The following is a 15,698-nucleotide window of genomic DNA, read 5'->3' on the forward strand; positions in this document are numbered from 1 at the left end:
TTGCGAACCGCTTTATAGCCTTGGAGCAGTTTTGTCAACACGAAACCTGATCACTAAATGAACAGCGAGGAAAAGGTTTTCGCCTGGAAGTAAAGAAGTATAGCTGCTGTAAGTGGCATATCAGAACACATTTTATTTTTTTTGGTGCACGTGCTACCTGCGTGGTCGTGTTGAATAATTTTCTTTATATTAGGATTCTGCAAATTTTTTTCCTGGTACATGCCTTGGACACCATTAGGCATATGTTTTGTATGCATGCAATCAGACACGAAAAAAGAAATAATATACGGCGTCACGCTAACGAGCTTATCAATTCTGACAACGATAAAACAGGTAAACGTCTCCAACCGACCTTTCCACGTTTGGACCAAATATGACTTTCCGTAAACATAAGCCCCGTCATACAAGCGAAACTCATTAGCGAAGCGTCTTCTGTCTCATCACTTGATGTGCGTTGAGCGCCGAGCCAGGGTCACTGAAGACGCACTTACATAACACGGAAATATTTCTGCTGTAAACTAAGCGAGCGCAAGAAACATAAAAAGATAACGAAAACTCTGTACAATGCATGAGTAATGCTGTTATGAGGGACAGTTATGTAACTGCCATTGACAAAGTGAAAGCCGGTAACAGCATCACATGGGGCAAAAAGCAATACCATGTGCCAGAAAATTGTTGTTTACACTAAGTGTCCGACGCATGACATGCAGTCACGCGGCTTTGTTTGCCGGGCATGCATGCGCGGCTGACGCCTTCCTGCGCACATTTTATTGAAAGGGAGGCCGGCTGCAGTGCATGACATAACGCCAGCGGAAAGGCAGGAGGAGCTTTGACGTGCCTTTATTACACGAGCGCAAACTACATACGCTTCAAGCTTGGCTGAAACGGTGCACTGTTACACGACAGGCAGGCTAAAATGCTTGCCTGCATTATTACTTGTGCGCCACCATGCAGCTATGGGATGAAATAATATGCATTCAAATGTAGAGATTTCCGAGTGTTTAACGTGTTATGTAGTACACTTTAGAGCGCAGCTCTTAATAGCCCGTTCCTGCGGCGAGCGTCGGCGGCGTCGGTGTAACCGTGCGAACAAGCGCTATGAAGAACGAAAGCGAGCTCGAAGCGCAGCCGCAGATGAAAGACAGGCCGAAGTTAAGAGAGGAGGACGAAAGTGCCGGAGAAGGGTGCTGAGGAACCATGAGGCGGAAAGCAGACGGGGAGGGAAGGGAAGACTGCCTGCGCATGCGCTGAGTTGCCGGCGCCCACGGCATACGCAGGCGCGTGAGCTATTTTATTTGCGTTTCCGAGGGGGGGGGGGGGGCAGAATGCCATGATATGGAAAGGCTACGCTCGTCCTCGGCGTCTGCTGCTGAGGTCAGTCCACGGTACCAGCGTGTGGGAGAGTGATCACTGCTCTTGTAAGGAGCGATGGCGAGCGGCGGCTACGAGTAAGGCTCGATGTGGCGCTCTCCTGGCTGTTGTCGCCGCTGACACTGGTGGCACGACGAAGGGCCGCTCTCGTCGTTGATGGAACGAAAGCGTGAAAAGAAAAGAGTAGTGCCGCGCAAGACGGGCTGTGCGGCGACGATGGCTACTACATGGCGCCGGAGTAGCGCGTGTCGTGTTTATGGAAACAGAGCGCTGCATAAGCGGAGGTCTGTCTGCAGCGGCTGCTGTGAATCGAGCCCACGCGCTGCCGTTCGCGATGTCCCGATTAGCGAGGCAGTCGCGCCGCACTTCGCTCCGTTTGGAACGGGTCGCAAGAGACAGATGGTCCGCGCCAGCAAGTATATCGCATAATGAAAACGTATAGAGCTGCGTTCAAATTTCTCATTAGGGAGTATCGTAATTGTTGGTGAATTTTTTCGCATTATTAATTCGGCGCGATTGATGAATTATTGCAAATGAGCACCAGTGATATTCTAGAAACCTTATCCAACTTGCATTGATTCAGACAAGTTGCCCCTGTTCTATTCTGACCCGGCAACACAAAAGTAACCGTAGTCTACGAATCATCTAGACTTCAGAAATACGTTATTAATAGGCTGTGCACTCAGGCCTACCACAATACAACACTTATACAACACTTATATATAAATATATATATATATATATATAAATTCTGGGAATTCTACAGGACGCAGTCTCGTGAGCTTGAGCACTGAGTCATATACCCGCCGTGGTTCGTGAGTGGCTATGGTGTTGGGCAGCTGAGCACGATATCGTGGGATCAAATCGCGGCTGCGGCGGTCGTATTTTGATGGCGGCGAAATGCGAAAACACGTGTATACTTATAATTAGGTTCACGTTAAAGAGCCTCAGGTGGTAAAATTTACGGAGTCCTCCACTACGGCGTGCCTCATAATCAGAAAGTGCTTTTGGTATGTAAAACCCCATTAGTTAATGAGGATAACAATAACTGAGTCATATACCTATAGACTGTTAAGTCGAACTCTTCACCCTATTGAAGAAGGGCGTTATCATTCACAGCCTCAATATTTTACTAATGGTTAAAAAACATTCCTACGTTAAATATCAAAGCAGCTTTGAATGTTTTGTAGTCTCCGATGCACGTCTTTATTTCTTGTGCGTACTTGTTTTTTTGTAAACCTAGCATTTTTATTGAAACAAAAATGAATATAAATGTTATGGCCACCCACAGTTATGTTACAGTGACTGTAGAAGTCTTCTGATGCGCACTACGTCAGAGGTTAGAAAATAGCCACGGTGGCCCTATTCAATTAGCAACACAATGTAATAAAACGCACGTAATGCGATAGGTGCACATTTTCACCCTTAACTATGCGGTATTATTCGACGTTTAAAAGGAGCCAGTCAGTGAAAACTGATCGCTACCTGTATTTATCATCTGATGGTGACAATTTCAACACACCACATAAGTTCTTTCAGGTTTTTTTAAAAAGCCTGTGTTGAACCATTTACTGCCGAGTTATTGAGTTCAGTCCCATACACCTGCACACAACAGCTCCCCTACAAAAACTTTCAGTTACGCTGAATATGTTTTGCATAGAACGTGTGTAGAGGGCTATAGAAGTCGGTGGAAAGTGTCCAAACGTTTCTGAAACCCTTCGGAACTCGCATTTGACACCACGTGAAACACAGACACAGCAAAAAAGAAAAAGAACCCAGAGAAACAAACAAATCTCTACGTCCTCAACCAGACGACGCAACTTTATTCCGTAAACATCGCGTCATTTCACTGGCGAAGATCCCCCCCCCCCCCCTTCTCTCTTCCCTCCTTATTTCCAGCGCAGAGATGGCACGAACTTTTGATTTGCAGCCACGAAAGTGGAACGGGCTGTAATTTGGTTCAATCGACGTCACGTCGCTCAGATGTGCAGGGAAGCGAGAACAGCGCCACCAATACTCGGTGACCGATCGTCACTTCCGATGGCGAAGCTCGTTGCCAGCGTCGGTACGAACGCGTTCGCCTTTCGGGAAGCGCCGAAGTGCTAAGCGAAGCCCCGTATCTCGGTCGGTTGCCCCGAAAGGTGCCAACACGACAGTTTTTGTGCGTGTGTGGTGTGCTTTATCTTCCAAAGAAAACTCACGCATTGCCGCGAAAGCTATAAACGTCAACTCAGCCAGTAAGGGACTCTTTGACAAAAGCACCTTTTGCAGTCCAACAGCAGTGTGTCATCGACTGGCAAATTCACTATCACGGTGTTGGTTATTACGATGGGTCAAAGCAAGGATATAGGGGCGTCCACTTACCATCCATATAAGACTGCTTCAGCCATCGAATCACCTGGCCAAAAAAAAAAAACGAAAAAGAGGAGGTTATTCTGATTCCCACCACTAGTGATATGCTGCCAGTAGTTTCTTTCGACATAGTTTGATAAAATAGCGCAAGTAATGCTATTTCGCATTTATTATTATTATTATTATTATTATTATTATTATTATTATTATTATTATTATTATATTATTATTATTATTATTATTATTATTATTATGTGTTGTCCACATGAACGGAAGCGCCATACATTGGTATGAAACGCATGAGAGTTGTAGGAGGATTGTCAGCATCGGCTGCGTTTGCAGCTTGAAGCAATGGTTGTAGACGCAGCTATGAGTCTGTTAGATGCAGCAGCCGGGAAGGCTTTATGTGTAGCGCAGAAGGGATATTAAGCCTGTGTATTTCTTTATTACGTATACGTGACACTTAAGTGAACACATAAATGTTGATTGTTATGTTTTTGACCTTTGTTCTTATTCTACCTTGTATACGCTCCCTCCTTATGTAATACCCCGACAGGGGCCTTTAAGGGACAATAAATGATGATGATGATGATGATGAATAGATTTTAGTAAGTTTTTGATGCCAGCCTAGTGCTCGCCATTTGTCGCCATGGCCGCGTCGTATATGAAAACAAGCTGCACGCCGAGACATGTTGCTGCTCATGTGATATTTTTTGAAGGCTCTGTTATCCCACTTATCTTAGGATTGAAGGGTTGACAAACTCCAAGTTAGCCAGCGTCACTCAATCTATCGACTGGCCGATGGTTAAATCAATCGTTGAAGACGGCTGTCGTGATGGCTACTCCTCTGGTCCTAAAGGACACCTTAAAGGGTGTCCTTTAGGCTGCCATGCATTCGCTTCCGAGAACGTCTACACGCACTGAATACATTGAGCTGGAGAAGCTTCGTGCAATTCCTCGCCGTGCAGAGCGAAGATACATGCGTACGAAGTCTGTACATGACTTGAAGTTGGCCAGAAGACCTCAAAAGAAAATTCAGCGTCGCATGGACAAACTTGCATCGCAAAGGTGGATGTTATTCTGCGAGTTTTTGTATCCACAAGAACCTTTGTTTCGCATATGGAGAACGGTTCGTGGTCTCCGTGGAACCACCCAGCAGCGCCACCCGGCCTTTCAAGTCTTTGGCCCTTCACCAACAATGCAGAGATATTGACATCGCTGAAGATTTATGCAGTAGAATTGCTGGCGAAACTAGACCCGCTGGAACATCGACTCTCGACCACTCACGGATTTCACGCGACCCCGCATGGACGAACTCGAAGCTGCACTTGCCTTGTGCAAGCGTTCATCATCACCCCGGCCCAATGGTATAACCTACCGTGCGCTACGTAATCTTGCCAAAGAGGCTCGGAAAGTGCGCCTGCTGTTGTTCAATAGCTCCTGGAAGACAGGTATGGAATGGAAGACCAGTCGCTTAATTCCGCTGTTCAAGCCTGGCAAGTCGCCTGCAGACATTTCATCATACCGACCAATTGCGCTTGTGAGTTGCATTAGAAAATTAAAGGAGATGATGGTTCTAGCACGGCTGGAATGGTACCAGAAAAATGACCAGGTATATCCAGATGCAATGGCCGGTTTCAGGCGTGGCCGTTCTTCCATGGACAACGTTAACAACTTGGTGGCGTTCGTCGAGCTTCAGAAGTCCTCCGAAAGATTATCTGCTGCCCTGTTGCGGGATGTTAAAGGAGCATACGATAACGTAAGGCACGAAGCGATTTTCAAAGCGTTAGGAGCAGTAGGACTGGGCTGCGATATGTATTTCTGGATTAGCAGCAATCTACATAAGAGATTTTTTTTTTCATACTTACCGGGGATGGTCCAACCAACCTTCCAGCATTATAGTAACCGCTGGGTGCCTCAGGGCGGAGTAGTGAGCCCAACGCTCTTCAATCTAATACTCACTGGACTCACCGACATCCTTCCATGCGCCCTTAGACTCTCCATCTATGCCGACGACACATGTATTTGGATGTCGGGCGTGACGCGACTGCAGCTTCGCGCGCGGCTTCGGAAGGCAAGCACTTTAACATCATCCTACCTTCGAGAACAAGGACTTCAAATATCATGTGAAAAGTGCGCTGTGGTGGCATTTACCAAGAAGCCAATGTCTCCATACGTGATATCCGTCGACGAATCTCGTACAGCACAAGTCATATTTTTGGGGGTGGTCATTGGCAGAAATATCCCCTGGATTCCTCATGTGAAATATGTGAGAAAACGACTGACGGGAGTTTGCCATATGTTGAAGTTCCTAGCAGGAAAGGCCTGGAGAGTGTCCATACAATCTATGCTTCAACTGTACAGGGTACGCATTATTGGATTCCAGTGGTACAGCCTACCGGTAATCTCCAACAGCTGCAGAACTAACCTAATACAATCCAAAGCATCCAAGCCCAAGCCCTCGAGATATGCTTTGGTCTTACCGCGGAGTGCGTCAACGACTTAAGTTATTGCAGTCGCTCAGGATCACGATATTAGAACGCACATTACAATTGAAACAATGCGTGTGCACAAAGGCACTTCGCCCGGCCGGACCCCTACGCACCACCTCACAAGTCTCCTAGTAGAAAGGCGCCACACAAGATTCAGTGCAACTATCTTCGCGCACCGTGCCTCTCTCAGGTCAGGTTACGCACCTGCAGCAAGACCTTCCATTCATCCATGGTGTGTGCGCCGTACTCAAATAAACCTTACAATCCCAGGATTTCAGAAAAAGTCGGACTTGCCGTAATCAGCACTCAAGCAACTAACTTTATTTCTCTCGTACGAGAAATACAGCGACTGCACGCACGTCTATACTGATGGTTCAACTACATCAAGAAGTTCCGGCGGTGCTGTAGTTATACAAACAATGAGAATAACCCAGCTGTTCAAGGCTTTCCATGTCACTACGTCTACAGCTGCAGAGCTCGCAGCTCTCCGCGACGCGCTTCACGTTATCAATACTGAAAGTCCTAGAAAATGGGCAGTCTTGTGCGATTCAAAGCCGGCCTTGCAATGTGTACAGTCATTTCTCCGATCTGCTCATGTGCAAAATCGTAGAACTTGTCCATCACTTGAGAGAAAAAGGCCATGACATCTCTTTTCAATGGATACCAGCTCATGCGGTATCATTGGAAGCGATGACGCAGATAAGGCAGCTCGGACGTCAAACAAAGAAGACCACTGCGTCCTTATTCCTCTCTCAAGGGCCGACGTTGCGAGACAACTTCGCATTCTAGCAAGCACGATCTCCTTAGCAGAGTGGAACACCGCACATACAAGGCGCACTAGACTGCACAGACTACACCCTTTACTGCCACGCAGACCTCCGACTTGACTGCACCAACGCAAAGCGTCTCTTCTATGTCGGTTGTGGCTTGGAGTTGCCTTGACGAAAGCTCATTCAGCACTAATTGAAATTGCTTACAGTCCTGCATGTGATGTTTGCGGATGCGAGAAGAACATTGACCACTTATTGTGCCACTGTCCTCAATTTCAAGCACAAAGACAATCTTGCCCAACACATTGAGGAAACTAGACGATAGTCCTCTGAGTGAACAGACAGTACCAGAGCACCGCTCCCACCAATCATAGGCTCAGAAGGCAGTAAGGGCACTTTTGTGCTTTTTGAGAACTTCTGGTTAGCACAAGTAGCTTTGACTCATGTACTGTCCGTGCACGCCTCTATACCCTCTCTCTCTCTCTCTTCTGTCTCTTCCCCTTCCCCCAGCGTAGGGTAGCCAACGGGTCTCTTGACTGGTTAACCTCCCGGCCTTCCTTATATCCCTCTCTCTCACTCTTGAGAGAAAGGTCCAATGAAGGGTGCTCGATGGGGTATAGTATGATGAAATTTTTCGGGTTTTCCAAGCCTCTTTTTTTCTTTTTTGAAGAATGGCGCAAGGAGTCTTATAGAAACAGCTGTATTAAGTTCCCAAAGCTTAGTAGCATCTCGCGCTCCTGAACATGTGCTGAAGCCGGTGCTATCTATTCTACGTCTGCGCAACTTGAACGCGCCCATACTAGGCCGGGCCGCGCTAAATATACGGACGACCGACATCCGACGTTCCTACAGTGCGAAGCAGAACCAGCTCATCGTGGTACCTTTTCCTTGAGATGTTTCTCGTAGTTAATGGTGCTTTTTAAATTACCGGAATCTGTTCATTGTCCATTTAAAACAACCAAATTGCAGGCAAAAGTGAAACTTTTGTTACGTGCCCAAAACTTACTAAACGTGACACCAACGAGCTGATACCAGCTCTGCCTATATACACCAATACTGCATCGTATTTGAGATACGCAGTATAGCCCGCTTGATGAACGAGGAGTAGCGAAAGTGAAATAGGTGGAGCTTTCCTTACTTTAGGAAAAAGGAACGTCATGCAACCCTGCGCCTGCTGGGTTTTCACGGTATAAGAGAGAAAATGAGTGAAATAAAAGACGGCCGGCTCTAAGGTAACGTTATAACCCAAGCGACAGAGACGCACTCGAATGACTTTCAAGCACGTCTTCAGAGAAGCGCGACAGAAGGGGAAATTAATTTTCAGGTCTGAACGGATAGCTGCGCCCCTTTTCGTCTCTCATATGTGCGGTGTTTTGTTTCTCCTTGGGGCTGTTATGACGGGTACTTTACGGGGTGATGAAGCGCAAAATTGTGGATCATTTATTTGTTTCTAGGCACACTGCTCGTCTATGAGAATTTTCTCAGAATAGTACCTCACTGCTTTTTAAGAACTCTCTGGAACAATCCGTCAAAAAATAAAAATAAATGTGCCACGCAAAAAACCTTAACCGTGTAAACACACTTTTGTTAAGTATTTGCTTTCTTGTACACTTTTTTAAACAACGTCGATTGGTGACGGAAATGGCGCAGAGTTGTTTATCTCTCTGTGCTCCTAGAGAGAATAAAAGAGATAGAAAGAAACACAGAACAAGTCAGAAGAGGAATAAATGAAAGAAAGACAGAGATGGGACCGCATCATGACTCCATTTCTACTATCTCAACGACTCCAAGGCGTACTGTACAAAACATTTTGCTGCAACACATTCATCAAGCTTTGAAATCTTTCTTTTTTGATCAATTGTTGCAACGCCGACTCCAGTGGGACTCACATAATTTGCTATTCCTGGAGAGGCAAAGACCGCAACGCCTTCTTTCGGGGTGTCAGTGAATTTCTTCAAACAAGTTCGAGATTTCCACCGGCGCTTTCACGAAACAAGCGACGCATGTTGCCTCTGACATTTCCGATTTGTGTGGGAATGCCGGAGGAGAGTTGTGCGTCAACAAATGCTACACGCAATCGTCGAGAAATGAAATGAGCATGCCTCACGGTGGATCCGATGCCTTTACAATGTTTCCTTTGTGCCTGAATACTGTTACGGTCCATGCGAATCAGCTTGTCCTTTCTCGCAATTCACACAATGAGATATAAAGAGCGCATAGCTTCTTTTCTGTGGGTGACTGCCTATTTTATCCATGTTCTTCCTATTCAGCGCTATGATATTGGAAAAGCTGTGTAGAATCTCAGTTAATATCGTAACCACGGCAAACTAATACATTTGAAGAGAGGGTAGTTATGTATCCAGAAGTGTTTCCGAGACAACGTTGCTAAGAGTACAGTTGTGCATGATCGAAAAAGCCTAAGAAGATTAAACTAAAGAAGCGAGAAGGAGAATGAAATGGCAGTGACTGTAAGGACAAGACTTTCAAAGGGAAAAGTAAAGACGGTAAGAAAACACGTCTCTTGACAACAGTACCTCAAGTAGACCAATTTATTGCTGTTGTTTGTCCTTTCTTGCTGATTTGACATTTGAAGGTTTCTTTTTTCTTTTTTTCGTATCCTATCGCTGAAGCTAGACATGACAGTGAAAGCGAACGGTCATCTCGATCCATTCAACGTTTGTAGTAAAAGGAACGAATCGACGACCAGTGACAGCTGGGCCTGCGACATGCATCGTCGCAAACATCAGTGTTGCTTTGCCCGTCATTTACAGACGTCGCTTCTCTATTGTTTGCAGTAGAACCAAACTTCTATCCTAACCTCATATTCCAGCAGTGATGACAGTTTACACGCCAATAGCTAGTCTTTTTCCTCACTGCTTTTAGCTTGTCTGCAAATAAATAAATAAATAAATAAATCGAATTTAAGAAAAGGAATCAGAAAAGGCGTTCAGTCGCGCACGAGAGATGTTTTATTACAAACAACAAAACTATGGTTGCGAAGAAACTTTCTCGAACTGCTTTTGCTCGATTTTTCGACTAGGCCTGCAGTACTGTTCGTCTTTTATCCGAGAATGATCGCTGCATTGTGTAAACTATTGCTCGAAAGCATACAGCCGGCGGCTTGATTGAGCATACGTGTTGCCACACTTGTGTGGCGGTGCTCGCACAACATTTCTGAGGCTATACTGAAAATGAATACCAGAGTCCAGTGCGCTTGCCTCATTACTGAGCAAAACACTACGCTGATTGCGCTAGTATGTGTTCATCTTTTGAACATTGCACAACGTAAGCAGTTACGACCGACGCTGCAGTTAATGTCGACACATTGCAAGCACCGCTTGACGCTCTTCTCCGGGCAGAACACATCGGGTATCGGTAGGGGAGAACGGTTAAGTGGTAGTCTATAGTTCCAACCGTTCGACTGTTTTCGGAACACTAAAGACAAAAAAGAATCTTTAGAATGTGCAAAAGAATGGTGCGTGTTAAGTGATGCTACGCAAATACAATCTAAGTTTAGCTATACCTACAGTATAATGCCCGGTTATCTATTTTTGCTCTGAAATTTACTTGGTATAACAATTTATATGTCGCATTAACCGCTTGTGACAACGTTACCCAGAAAGCCAACACGTTCTCTTGTTGAATTTGCGTAGACTTGGCTCAAACGTATTAAACTCTATGTTGATAATGAGTACCTGGTCTCGCGACTCATATATTTATTAACATTTGGTAAGGAACGCCGCCTTGACGTAGCCTAGGCCACACCGTGTCTCGTCATCAGGACTGACTGCACTAATTTTTGCATAGACATTGGTATACACGTACACTTATGCCCATAGTTTTACTGCGATACCAATTTATAGGCACTCCAGGCAGATTTCCACCGCCATCGTCGTTGTCGGTGTTGCCGTGATGTATTCTATAGAGTCCAAGTGCGATAAGCTCGCGGTCACACGCCGTATGCTGTAGGTGCGTGGGTAAAACGTGCGATGGTGAGCCTAGAAGTATGGTGGCTTGATCTCACGCGTGCAAGGGAGGAGGGTGGGGAGGATCCGCATTGTTTCGCGCGCGCAAGTGGGGAAGCGGGGTGCACGCTAAGAGGGAGGGGGGAAGGGTACCCCCCTTCTCCGCTTCTTCGCTTCTCCTCGGGCCGTTGCTGCGCATGCAACGGCTGAACGCGGCCGCGTTTCTTGGAGGTAATCTGCGGTGGGTGCAAAGCTTGGTAAACCCGAGATAGCTGGTGGCTTCGTGTGCGCTTTGTTCAGTGTTCGTGGACGCTGTGTTGAAGCGAGTGGCGGCACGAAGGGGAATTCGCTCGCCGCTGCTGCCGCTCTTCGTCACGTCGGCGTCAGGACAGCGAGTGTCCACAGTCATCGAGTGAAATGTGTTCCTGTTTTCCTGTGCGCGCGTGACACCATGCCTGTTAATTTAGTTAACGTGATGACCGAACGTTTACAGCACGTTAATGCGGCCGATAAAACTACTGTCCTTATTCGTTCGTATAGCTGCATAATAATTTGATACTGCAAGCAATGTTTCGCCCTTTAGCGCGATACTGCGAGTTTTTTGAAGTACCTAATGATGAATCCGTACAAAGCAGAACAATGCGACAGTCAAAACAACAGTGAAAATAGCAACACTGATGTAACGTGGGCAAAACATTAACTGTGAAAATATCACGTACCACTCAGACCTATTGTAGAAACGCAATAAAAACACAGATACAATAAGGGCAAATCACCTAACAACAGAACTGGCAATGACAGATAGTCAAAACAATAGTGCAAAAGAAGACGCTGATGCAATTTAAACACGCACATACAGCTAGACTTGGGCACAAAATAAATATATATTATACGTGCACTGGCAAGTGTATGGAGGAGCTTATATACGCGGTAGCGTTAAGGGCCTCTTGTCGCAAAAAATCCGGTGTCAGTGTCGGTGTCAGATCATTCTGAACTGTAACCATTCTGAACTGTAACCACGCAGGCGTTACCAAATTGAATTCCTCATAGTAAAGTGTGTCCCAAAAGTTGTAAAGTACGACGTAAACACAGCCTACAGACATGGTAGTGCCGAATTATGATATGTATATACAAGAAAACATAATTCTGTTACGCGGAAACGCAAAATCAAATCCCTTTTCTAGTGTTTCTACCATTGAATAAGAATAGTGATGCCGGCGAGCTGGTATAGGTCCATGTTGTAAAATTTCTGCAGCGCGAAGCTCTGAAGTGCGGGACAAAAAAAAGAAAAAGAAACGTACGAAGGAGGAAGGATTGCAAGAGGACAATACGGGGATGACTACCAACTTAATTTATCGATCCCAATACACACAAATATATATACAAAAGGTGATATATTTACCAAACACAGCGTCAGACACACTAGTCACATCAACCAATCAACCAGGAAATCAGGCTAACAGTCAGCCATCAGTGGTTTTACACGATAAGGAGTTACCGCTTTTGAGCTTGTGCCAACACTAATCTTGCATGATTTCACTGCTGGCTAACCTTCCAGTGTGAGCAGTGTCTCTGACGGTGTTCGATAAATATACCACCTTATATATATATATATATATATATATATATATATATATATATATATATATATATATATATGGCTCTCGCCTGCGCGCATCCGCGATAAAGTTGACGTTGCTGGGTGACAAATAGGCATTGTTGAATGCTATCGCGTTCCACTCTTAAAGGCGAAGCTTAAACGCCCTCCAAATTTTTTTCGTTGACCCGGCAGCAAGCTCTGAGGAAGCCACAGTGCGTTCCACCTTGTCTGAATTCAGTTAGAGTGCGTCTCTGTATTCTTTGCGCTGACCTAGAGAGGCTGCGTTCCCGCCACGTCTGGTTAGGTTGTCGAATCAAAATTTCCGGATCTTGCGATGCGCCACCGTTCAGCGTATATAGATGGTTCTAGCTGCTGTTCGCCATAAGCAGCAGCTATGAATTCAGATTTACACATATATTTGTTTCGGCAGTCTTTACAAGACAGGGAAAAGATGGCTCTGGGAGTCTTTCGAACACGCCGCTCGCACTCCGAGCCTTCATTTCTCGCATAGGTCTGTGCCTTTTTGAAATAGCGAAAGTCGATGCTCTTCGAATAAAAAAAAATAATTTCTTTTCATGCCATTAGCTCTGCACTTTGTAGTCACCTTTACTTACCTATTTATTGTGCTTCTTTTCATATGACCCGCCTGCAGCGTGGAAGCCTGCTATCCTCAACCACGATATAATCACAATAGAAGGAAGCGGGTTTAATGAAAACACGCGTTCGATATTTTCAATAAGATGTTTCCTCACTCGCACACGCCGGAAAGTACCTACGCACGCGCTGGTTCCGAAGACGTCGTTTAAATGAACGTTGTTCATCCTTTGAAATCTGACGCTGCAGTTGGTATTGCGCGCGGAGTTTTGAGTAAAGCTACGACAAAGGAAAGCTGTTCGACCTTAGAAAGATATCGGTACGCAAGAGTACAGCGTGGCGGTATTGTTTTGCTTAGTAATAACTAGATATTAAGGCAGTCTAGATTATATTTAACAATTCCGAAATTGTAAAGGAAAAAAATATGTTCACGAATCGTTTTTTGTTCGTTTGACGGGGCATTGAGAAACTACTTCTCGTGCCTCCCCTTCCACGTTAACTTGAGCACTTCGTCCCCATTGTTTGCTGTGCGGGTTGTCCAGGAAGAAAATTTGAGCTTAATCGAGGGACCAGTCAAGCTGCTTTTGTAGCAACATTTTTCCTAATGCCTTGGCACTTTGTACCACTCGTTTTTATGAATAAATGTATTATTATTATTATTATTATTATTATTATTATTATTATTATTATTATTATTATTATTATTATTATTATTATTATTATTATTATTATTATTATTATTATTAAATGCTTGCATGTATATTAGGCATGCAACGCATGCGGCAGGTGACGCATAGTGTCAATTTACAGAAACTTCACGTATGATTTCGTCAGTCCTCTCTTTCTGTAGCAAGCGTTAATGATGGCGGCCTATTGTTTCTTGAGGTTATTATTCTTTTTTTCTTTTTTTGAAGGGTGTGGCAGGGGTCGAGGGAGGGATTACAATACTCTAAGTACCCTGTAAGACTCATACTCACTGCGATATTCGTAGTGTGGTAGGAGCAAACGTCATTTCGTTGGCGAAACGTCCGAGACGTAATAATTCAAAGGAGTGCGGGTACAAATCTAGCATGAATTTGTACCCACGCATTATAAGCAGCAACACAAGATTACTATAGATATCCTTTTTAGGCAACAACCGCGTCTAATGTCTTGCTGATATATGTGGTAGCCTGATTGTCTGCTACCCTGTTGCGATCATGAGGAGCCATATTCTGTACACCTGTAACAATGCCATTGCATACGTCATTAGACAAGAACACCAACGATGATATTCAAAATTCCTTTGTTTTTCATTCAGGAAATAACATATTTGTGCTGCTTACGCACACCGATGGGCTTTTCTTGACTAAAAGAAAGGAGGGGGTTCTATGAAATATTCGTAAACTGAAAAGATCTGGCTTACATTGAATGAAAAACACAATCCTTGCGAAAGGTTAGCACAAACAGTCACTGAAAACTTCCTCATTGAAATAAGGACTAACAGAGCAAGACGCCAGCACATTGGCGGAGCTCAGACTGTGCGGCGCCGCTTGCTCAAAGAGCAAGGGCACGACGTTCAGTCAAGGTCAGTGACGGTTCTGTGCAGTGCAAGGAAAAGTTGTTTATACCACCGGAACACTCCAAGACCTGCCTACAAACTGCATGGACGCGTGGCTCATTGATGACAGCTCCATCGGGGCATCATTGGTATGACAAATAGTCAAGGTATAGAGATGCAGTAAAGACCCGCCCCTTCTTAATGCGAAATGCTGCTGCTGATGCTTGTTTCTGTGTCTTTGACAAGGATGGAATGCTTTTCCATCTATTGTCTATCCTCCCCATTTCTTCGTTGTGAAATGTCCCATCGAGGAGGCATTCAGATAAGTGGGACCAGAAGGCGATTCTTCTGGGTATACGGTCCCACTCTGTGGCGACCTCGTTAACATGCCTAGAGAGACGGATGACATATCTCTTGGCTGGAAGACTTGTGCCACCGTTGCCCTACTAGACACATTCGAGTGATGCCTGCTTCAAAAGTGGAAGCGCACTGGCTGGTTCGGTTTTTGTCCAGCCGTCAATGTGTGTATGTGTGTGCGTGCCTGTGTGAGTGTACGTGTATGTGTGTTTGTTTCTTCCTTGAAACCCAGGATGTCACCTTGTTTGGGTCTGGGCAGGAATAGGCAAAGAAGGAGCTGACTTATCACAGCTAGACAATATATATATATATATATATATATATATATATATATATATATATATATATATATATATATATATATATATATATATATATATATATATATATATATATATATATAAAGAGAGAGAGAGAAAGATTTATGGTACCATGGTTTTGTCAATTTGTTATCACAGTCTGTTTACTGTCTGTCTCATACTACTTAGACGTGTGCGTGATGAAGGTGGGGAAAATGAAAGAAAGAAGCGCAATAATAAATTACACAAAGTGATGGATACGTCTGAGAGATGTGCTGCTTTGTCTGGCAGAAACACGACCGGAAATGGAAACACGCATAAATCTGTATTTCTACACGTGCTTTTTTCACAGTGCATG

General features: G+C 44.7%; 1 long non-coding RNA gene across 1 annotated transcript in view; it reads right to left on the reverse strand.

Annotated features, from left to right (window-relative positions):
* LOC142584449 (uncharacterized) overlaps nucleotides 1–15,698 on the reverse strand; it is a 116,291-nt gene that overhangs the window by 18,693 nt on the left and 81,900 nt on the right. Inside the window, exon 2 of the long non-coding RNA XR_012828792.1 lies at nucleotides 3,736–3,769. This is a non-coding gene — a long non-coding RNA (uncharacterized LOC142584449). The remainder of the gene's footprint in view (nucleotides 1–3,735; nucleotides 3,770–15,698) is intronic.

This window comes from Dermacentor variabilis, chromosome 6 (genome assembly GCF_050947875.1).
Source record: "Dermacentor variabilis isolate Ectoservices chromosome 6, ASM5094787v1, whole genome shotgun sequence".
Classification (NCBI taxonomy): domain Eukaryota; kingdom Metazoa; phylum Arthropoda; class Arachnida; order Ixodida; family Ixodidae; genus Dermacentor; species Dermacentor variabilis.